The sequence below is a fragment of the Carcharodon carcharias genome, chromosome 31, assembly GCF_017639515.1.
Source record: "Carcharodon carcharias isolate sCarCar2 chromosome 31, sCarCar2.pri, whole genome shotgun sequence".
Taxonomy (NCBI): domain Eukaryota; kingdom Metazoa; phylum Chordata; class Chondrichthyes; order Lamniformes; family Lamnidae; genus Carcharodon; species Carcharodon carcharias.
The window spans coordinates 31,427,520-31,437,041 of record NC_054497.1 but is presented as its reverse complement, the minus strand read 5'-3'; positions in this window follow the sequence as shown (position 1 = coordinate 31,437,041).

The window sequence follows — 9,522 nt, the reverse complement described above, 5'->3', positions numbered from 1 at the left end:
TTCCCCAGCCTCATCATTCCAGATCAGAGGGTGCCCAAGGTGCTTCTCCAGGAGAGCTACTAATTAGCATAGCAAGGGAAGAAATAGGCGTAGGAGTAGGCCATTCGGCCCCTAGAGCCTGCTGCACCATTCAATAAGACCCTCCTCTAATCCCCTTTATGTCCAAAATTCAGCCGTCTCAGCTCTGAATAAGCTGAACGATGTCCAGCTCTCCGGGGTGGAGAATTCCATCGATCCACAACTCTTTGAGGGAAGAATTGAGCCCAGTTCCCTGCTCTTTCCCCAGGAGGCCCTGAAATATTTTCCCATTTGAAGTGTATACACAACTCAGTACATTTAACTTGTTAAAACAAACTCATGAAGAAAAGACTTGCATTAAAGGAACACTTTCCACCATCTCAGGACATCCCAAAATCCTTCACAGCCAAAGAGTTTTTCTGAAGATAGTCACTGTCATAATGTGTGGGAGGGGAGAGGGGGGGCAGTCAAGGAGGGGGGGCGCAGTCAATTTGGCTTTACACTTGGAAATCTCCTTAGAATTATCTAAAGAGAGTGCTAGAATGGTAATAAATCGGAAAGGCTTGGTTTTGAGTTTATAAGACACAAATATCCAGAGCTCAGCTCCCACTGGGACTTTCTGTGATATTGGAACCAGGTTGATAGAGATTATTTTTCTCAAAAATATATTTCATTCGTAAAATTTGTAGAAGTACATTACAAAACATTCCCACTTGAAAACTATGGAAAATGTGATAAAATTCCGGGGGAGAAGTGAGAAGAGCTTCCTGAATGAACAAAGTGTTGTCTGCAGTCGAGATGCCTTGTAAATGCCTTTTTTTCATTACAGTCATCCTCGCCTGTATGTGCCACAACAGGAAACCAGATCTAGGTTACATTTATACTTATTTCATCACTTTGCAACTCATTTAAAAACCTTTTTTTATACATGTAAAAAAATCTACCTCAACCTTTCGCAATCAGATTTATTCTAGCGCCCAAGCTGGGCCGATGTTAATCCACCACCCAGAATTGACAATCTCAATCCAATCTCGAAACCACACAGCCAGTTGCCTGGTCATTCAGGGACGATCAGCGGAATCAGCATTTTGGTGCGAAAGCAAAGCAGTAGTGTTGATGCAAGAGGTCCTTGTGGTGGGAAACTGAACAAAACCACAAAGTCAGCGAGGCCGCTGGTCAAAGTAGCAGAGTCTGTAGGCAAAGTATTTCAGAGATTGGCCAAGATGAACAGGCTGCAGTGGCTCCTATTGATGTGGGTGAATTGTAAGTACCTTATCTAGCCGCCCGTCTAATTGCTTAGCTGTTTGTATCCATTTTATTTTCTGATTGAATAGATATTTGTGAAAATATCTATCAGTCCATCTGCTCTCTGCCCAAAGGCAGCTCTGACCCACAGCACCTCCAACACAGGCAGGGTAACAAGGCAAGTGCCAAACCCACTCTAGCCAGAATAGGGGTTGAACCCCATGATGTTAGCACCAATCTGGGTCCATACTGACCATCCAGCTCCCCACAGGGAGTCCAAGTTGTTGTGCCAAACTGCACTTTTACTCTTGTTGTGTGGAGCTCTGGACAGTGATGGTAGAGGCTTATATATGTTCTTTCCATCCCATGGCTGACCAGAAATCTCTCCCACTCTTACCACCTGCCACCGGTGTGTGTTGGAAGGATTTGCAGGTTGATGCTCAACCTGTTTGGCCACATTATGAACACACGTTCCTTGGCCATCAGGCCCTGGAGTGGGACTCAAACCCAGAACTTCAGACTCAGAGGCAGGGACATTACCCACTGCACCACAAGAGCTCCTAACCTGCAGTGGACAGACTCAGGAATATCATAAACGATTGTGTTATGTGAAATACGTGACTGAGTGGATTTATAAAAAGATAGACAGAAACTGGAGCCAAGTGGCAGATTTCAGATATTCCCAAGTATCACCAGAACTTTACTTGGTCCTTCCCAATACAGATGATTCCAGTCTGGCTCGGAGATGGTGGATAACAGCGCCTTTGGGAGAGACGGTGACACTGGGATGTAAAATACAGAACGGGTCTGATCTGTTATTCTGGTTTATACAAATTCCCAGCCAAGCTCCCGTCGCGGTCCTGTTTCAGCACGGCCAGGGTGACATGGTGAAATACTTCAATGGTTTTGGACCTCGCTTCTCCCCCTCGTTTAACTCCACCACCCGCAGCTCCCAACTAAGGATCACAAACATCAGTGTTCTGGATGCTGGGGTCTATTACTGTGCTGTCAGGGTGCAAGGTGAAATGAAGTTTGGGACAGGAACCACCCTAACAGTTACAGGTAAGAAAACAGCTGCTCTTCCAGCTGAACAGAGGGCTGTCTGAAAGGTGAAAATCCAGAAAGAGAGGGTGTTCGAAGAGACTGTAGGGAGGGGGGCGCGGTTCCAGGTGCACAGTTAATTAAAATGTCATGTACAGGTAGACAAAATAGTCAGAGAGACTAATGGAATGCTGGCCATCATATCTGGAGGTCTAGAATACCAGGGGGCAGAATTCCCTCCTCAACTGTACAAAGCTTCGGTGAGACCACACCCGGAATTATTGTGAACAATTCCGGGCACCAGATCTTAGAAGGACAGATTGACCTGGGAGGTTGTGCAGTATAGATTCACCAGAATGAGAACTGGACTCCAAGGGTTAAATTATAAGGAGAGATCACACAAACTGGGGCTGCATTGCCTGGAACTGCAAAGTTAAGGGTGATTTCATCAACATTTTCTTAGATATGAACATGAACTAATTGAATAAATAGAGAGAAACTATTTCCACTGGTTTGGGTGGGGTGGGATGGGGGGTGGGGGGCAAGGGGCCTGGGGAGGGGGGTTGGGGGCGTGCTGGGACTAGGGGGCAGGGTCTAAAACTAGACCCAGATCCTTCAGGAGTGAAATTCGGAAAGACTTGTACACAGAAAGAGTGGTAGGAGTTTGGAAATCTCTTCCACAAATGGCAATTAATTCTGGATCAATTGTTAATCTTAAATCTGAGATTGATAGATTTTGTTAACTGAAGGTATTAGGGAGTAGGGGCAAATGAGGGGATATGGAGTTATGGTACAGAATGGCAAAACAGGCTGGAAGGGGTGAATAGCCTCCTCCTGTTCCTATGTTCTATTGACTGAAACGGAGAGAGGAGGTCTCCTGTAATGAAATGGCTCTGTTCCATGTATTGTATCAATACTTAAGCTTCACAATCTCCTCCCTGCTTTCTCAATGGTATCCTTAACCTAATGTTTGAAATTAGAGAGAGAGGAATTTGTTAATAACACATTAACACACTTGTACCAAACACCTACAACAGCAACACCCTAGTGCCATCTCTACTTACACTCTCACCTCTGAGTCAAGAGGTTATGGGTTCAAGTCCTACTCGAATGCAAAGAAATGCACATTCCATGCAGTACTGAAGGACTGCTGCATTGCTGGGAGTGCAATGATATACTGGGTCCCTCTCTGCCCTCTCAGGTGAACGTAACTATGACATTATTTCGAAGAAGATCATTTGAATTATCCTCCTTCAATCATAAGAATTAGGAGCAGGAGTAGGCCATTCAGCCCCTTGAGCCTGCTCTGCCATTCAATAAGATCATGGCTGATCTTAATTCCACTTTCCTGCTTGCCCCTCATAACCTTTGACTCCCTCGTAGATCAAACATCTGTCAAACTCAGCCTTGAATATATTCAATGGCCCAGCCTCCACTGCTCTCTGGGGAAGAGAATTCCAGGGACTAATGACCCTGTCAGAGAAGAAATTCCTCCTCATCTCCATCTTATTTTTAAACTGTGCCCCCTAGTTCTAGATTCGCCCATGGGGAAGACATCGTCTCAGCACCTACCCTGTCCTCAGGATCTTATATGTTTCAATAAGATCACCTCTCATTCTTCCAAATTCCAATGAGTGTAGGCCCAACTAGCTCAATCTTTCCTCATAAGACAACCAATTAACATCACAAAAAAGATTATCTAGTCACTAACACGTTGCTGTTTGAGTTTCTTGCATTATGATAGGCATTACACTTTATTTATACCTATATGGCTCCAGAGCTCGTTCTGAAAGGGACTATATAAATAAGGGTCATGCTTTTTTTCATATCCTGAGATGTGGGTGTGAGGGTGTGGGTGTGTGTGTGGGTGTGGGAGTGTGGGTGTGTGTGGGGGGGGGGTTTAATGAAAAATGTGTTGAAGGGTAGTCACTGTTGTAATGTTGGAGACAAATTGTTATCAGAAAAATCAGCTACTTAGGAAATTATCGCAGACCCCGATGAATCTGGGCCAATTTCTCAATTCAGCTCTATGAGCAGATCCAGCAGGAGTTAGAACCTATTTAAAACTGCCAGCATGGAACCTTGGTTAATACAGCAAAGGAATTGCACAGAAGCACAATGAATATTCCTGTGTTAATATTACACAGGACAACATTCAGGGCAAAGAGTTTGTCTCAAAATGAATCAACATAGGGGGGAAATGGTTAGAGAACTGCAAAGTATTGAAATACTGACAGCCCTGTAGACAGTTAGTTTCTCTCTGTCTGTCTTGCACATCTCTCAGACTTCTGCTCTTATTTCAGAATTCCAGACTTTTTAAAAAAAATTATTTCAATGATATTAATACAGTTAAGGGTGATGTAAATATTAGAATGGCATACCAACAACAGCTAATAGGGAAGTCTTGCTAAAACTATACAAGGCACTCGTTGGACTTCACCTAGAATACTGTGAACAGTTTTGGTCCCCTTATCTAAGGAAAGATACACTGGCATTGGAGGCAGTCCAGAGAAGGTTCACTAGGTTGATTCCTGGGATGGAGGAATTTTCTTATGAGGAGAGGTTGAGTAGGTTGGGCCTGTACTCATTGGAGTTTAGAAGAATGAGAGGTGACCTTATTGAAACATATAAGATTCTTAGGGGGCTTGACAGGGTAGATGCTGAGAGGTTGTTTCCCCTTGTGGGAGAGTCTAGGACCAGGGGGCATAATCTCAGAGTAAAGGGTCACCCATTTAAGACAGAGATGAGGAGGAATTTCTTCTCTCAGAGTGTAGTGAATCTGTAGAATTCTTTACCGCAGAGGGCTGTAGAGGCTGGGTCTTTAATTATATTCAAGGCTGCGAGAGACAGATTTTTAACCAGTAAGGGAATCGAGGATTGTGGGGAAAAGGCAGGAAAGTGGAGTTGAGGATTATCAGATCAGCCATGATCTCATTGAATGGCAGAGCAGACTCGATGGGCCGAATGACCTACTTCTGCTCCTACGTCTTATGGTCTTATAGTCTAACAATGGCTGAGAGAAGTAGATGGTTTTGTTAAACTCCATAGTCTAATATCTGTGATTTATCTCTTGCTGAGGTGCGCGCTGGTAGTAGGTTTCAGACTGCGAAATTTCATAAAATTAACAGCAAATAGATATTTATCTGATGTCCGATCCAACAATTGTCTTTGTTTCATGACTGGCGACAATTAGATTCTAAAATGTCCCAGCCTTTAACTCCCTGAATGAGTCATTATTTATCTTGATGAGACAGGAAAACATCTTTCATGTAACTATTGTTCTAGCAGACTTGCGTTCTCTGCTGGAGAGGCAGTCTGATAGAAGTGTAAATGTCAGTAAATCCCTTTGAAATAGTTCTTGAAATCGTCAGGTGTGAAATTCCATGCAGTTGTCTAGACATGTCAGGTTTGCAATTCACATTGGAACTTTCCAGAAGCTGGTCAACTTGCATTAAGAGATGTCAGGTGACTTGTGGCAGCAATCTTAAGCCAGTGTCTTTTCCTGTTCTTAAAAAGTCCTTTTTTAAACATTTCAATATACGTTTGGTCAGGGATGAAATTACAGATTGATATCACTGATGCACAAGTCACATTGGCATGACAAAATAAATATTGGTGTTGACACAACATATATATTTATAGTAGTTATTTATGCTTTCCAGCCTTTTGATTAGTAGACAATAAATAACTAATGACTACTGCTCAAGATTATTATATGTAGAATATTTCTCACATAGTTGTTGCTATTTTCACCGGCTACTGGAGATGACTGGCTATTTCACTTCAAAGGCTTCAGGCAATATTAACTAATGCTCAAATATAGGATCATGAAACAGCAATGTGGTTGCCTCTTAAATGCCCTCTGAACAAGGGCAGTTAGGGATGGGCAATAAATGCTGGCCTAGTTAATGAAGCTCACATCTCATGAATGAAAAAAAAAATTAGATCATAAATATCTTCAAAAATAACCAGGGTTCAGGTTATAATAACTGTCCGTTAAATTCAAAAAATAGCTGCCAATCAAAAGTATATGTACTAAAAGCTACATATATTAATACACAGGGCCCTGTTCATTGCAGACAGAAAGAACATGTACACACATTATGCCTCTTTCAGATAAACAAAATTAGTGACAGCCATTCGCTGATTGATTCATCAGGCAATGCCTTGACCAATCAGGGTCAAGCTGCCTGGTTTAAATTTCAAACAATGTTTGGCAATTAACTGTCAGTTACCATCAGTAGTATATTCTCCATGGCAATGCCACTTGCCAGCCAATAAGCATTCTCTTCGCATAGAGAACAAATTGTTGTTTTCCCCCTTATATTGGTATTCTTGTGAGTGTCCTGATGATTGCAAGATGAAACGCTTCAACATGTCTCTTTTTTCAGCAGTACTCAAAAATATATTTGATCAAATTTCTCCTGCTGAAAGCCTTGAAGGGTTCTGATTCAGTAAATACAGAGACACCAGAGTTTCCAGTGGTAGTAGGGTCAGTAACTAGAGGGACATAGATTCAAGGTGATTGGTGAAATAACCAGAAACAACACGAGGAAAGGAAATTTCAGGAGTCAGCTGTCGTGACCTGGAAGGAGAGTGGAAGAAGGTTCACTCATCAATCATTCAAAGGCAATTGGTTAAATTCTTTGAAAGGAAATAAAATAAATTCCATGGCTATGGGGAAAGAGCAGTGATCCAGAGGCCCAGGCTACTCTCTGGGAGACATCAAATCCCAGCACAGCAGCTGATGGAATTTAAATTAAATTGATAAATCTGGAATTGAAAGCTAGTCCCAGTAATGATGACCATGAAACCATCATCGATTGGCATAAAAACCCATCTGGTTCACTAATGCCCCTTCAGGGAAGGAAATCTGCCATCTTTACCTGGTCTGGCTTAAATGTGACTCCAGACCCACAGCCATGTGGTTGACTCTTAACTACCCTCTTAAATGGCCTAACAAGCCAGTCTGTTCAAGGGCAATTAGGGATGGGCAACAAATGCTGACCTTTGCCAGTGATGTCCACATCGCATGAAAAGAATAAAAGAATAAAATGGGATAATTGAATAACTCTTCCAAAGAGGTGGATTAGGTGCAATGAGCTGAATGTCCTCCCTCAGTGCAATGTCATTCGATGATTCTACTTCTGGTAGCAAGAAAACAATTAATAGGATCTGCCCAAGGTGACAGCTTAAAGGAAGCCACAAACACCTATTTTCCATTGTACATGAATCTAGGTCAGTTACCCGGAAAATGGGGTCAAGGTAGAAGCGTTCACACCGTGACCCTGTTACAACCAATTCTACCACCACCACGCACAGCAAGTAGTGTATACAGCATTTTCATACCGCTGATTTGATCAAGTACCAACATCATGCCTGAAGACAGAAGTCGCCAATGTCAGAAACACGGAGTCTTTTTCAAGATCGGCATTGACTGTTATATCTGCTAACGTTGAAGGGTTCTCTGTAGCTAAACAAAACATCCTGGCTACGTTATGCAATGAGTTGCAGTGTGATGTCCTCTACCTGCAGGAGACACACAGAGGAAGTGAGAACAATTGCCCAAAAATACCAGGAATGTTCCTGGTTATTGAAGGACCTCATCGACAATATGGCAGTGCTGTATTTGTTAGAGCTGGTTCAGTTGTAGAAGCCACTTCTAAAACAGAGCAGGACAACATCGAAATTCTAACTGTAGAGCTGAGCTGAGTAGTGGTGACCTCAATGAACATGCCACCTGGCACGGATTTCAGCTTCTCTAATCCGGTACCCAACCTGCACAGTAAACCACAGATCATCATTGGAGGCTTTAATAGCCACAGTACCCAATGGGGGTACAAGGAGTCTAACAACGATGGAAAAGCAGTCGAAGAATGGATGGACGCTAACTAGCTTAGTCTCATCCACGATCCTAATGTGCCAGCCTCCTTCCACAGTGCCCGCTAGAAGTGACGTTATAACCCATTGTCAGCAATGACATCGCTGGCCTCTGCAAGAAGCTTGTCACAGACCAATACCACAGACACAACACCGTCCTATTGGTATCCAGTAAATGCAGCAGTGTTACTAACCGTCGTACCGTTCAAAAGGTGCTTCAGCTTCAAGAAGGCCGATTGGAAAGGCTTCACACAACGCTTGGCCGCAAGGTTAAACGCATTAAACCATTACCTGAGCACTACAACCTGCTTGCAAAAGCTGTCCAGAAAACAGCCAGAAGGAAGATCCCCCCAAGGGTGTAGAGCACACTACATCTCTGGTCTCACCAAGGAGAATGCTGAACTCTACTGGGAGTAGGTCTCAATGTTTGAATCTGACCCCTTCTCAGAGGAAACAATATCTACCGGTGAGAGGGTGATGTTAAGTATCTCTCAAAAGCATCAAAACACCTAGGACACCTTGATAGAGACAACAGATCTTACAAAAAACAGCAAAAAGGCATGGTCTCTCATACACAAACTCGGAGGTGATCCCAGGAAAACTGCCCAACATCCAAATGTGTCTGCTAACCAAGTTACACACCAGTTACTTCTAAATGGAAAAATCAACAAGAAACAACCAAGAGCACAACTAGATAGGAAGCAGTACAACGATGACCCTGGCTTCACTGGACCATGCACCATGGAAGACCTGGAAACTGGTATATCTAGTCTAAAACACGGGAAAGCAATTGGTCTTGAAAACATAGCAACAGAGCAGATAAAAGCATTTTGGACAGCAAGCAAAGAAATGGCTCCTGCAATTGTTCAACAACTGTCTGGTAACAGACAAGCTACCTAATATTTGGCAGAAGGCACAGGTAATAGCACTATTAAATCCCAGAAAAGATCCTGCAGATCCTAAGAGTTTTCGGCCAATTTCACTGCTTTGCCAAACCAAAAAGCTGTTTGAACGCCTGATACTCAATAGGAAAGCACCAACTGTAGTGGAGAAGATCATTCCAGAGCAAGCAGGATTCCACCCCGGCAAATCAACAACAAGCTAACTGCTCAACCTCACCCAACATATCGAAGATGGTTTTGAGCAAGGGATGGTGACAGGTGTTGTTTTTGTAGACCTGTCAGCAGCATCCGATACAGTGAACCATAGACATCTCCTCTGCAAGATGCTAGAGATGACAAAAGATATTTATTTAACAGAGCTGTTAGAAAGCATGCTTCAGAATCGCCAGTTCTATGTTGAACCAGGTGGGTAGCGCAGCAGGTGGTGTATTCAGAA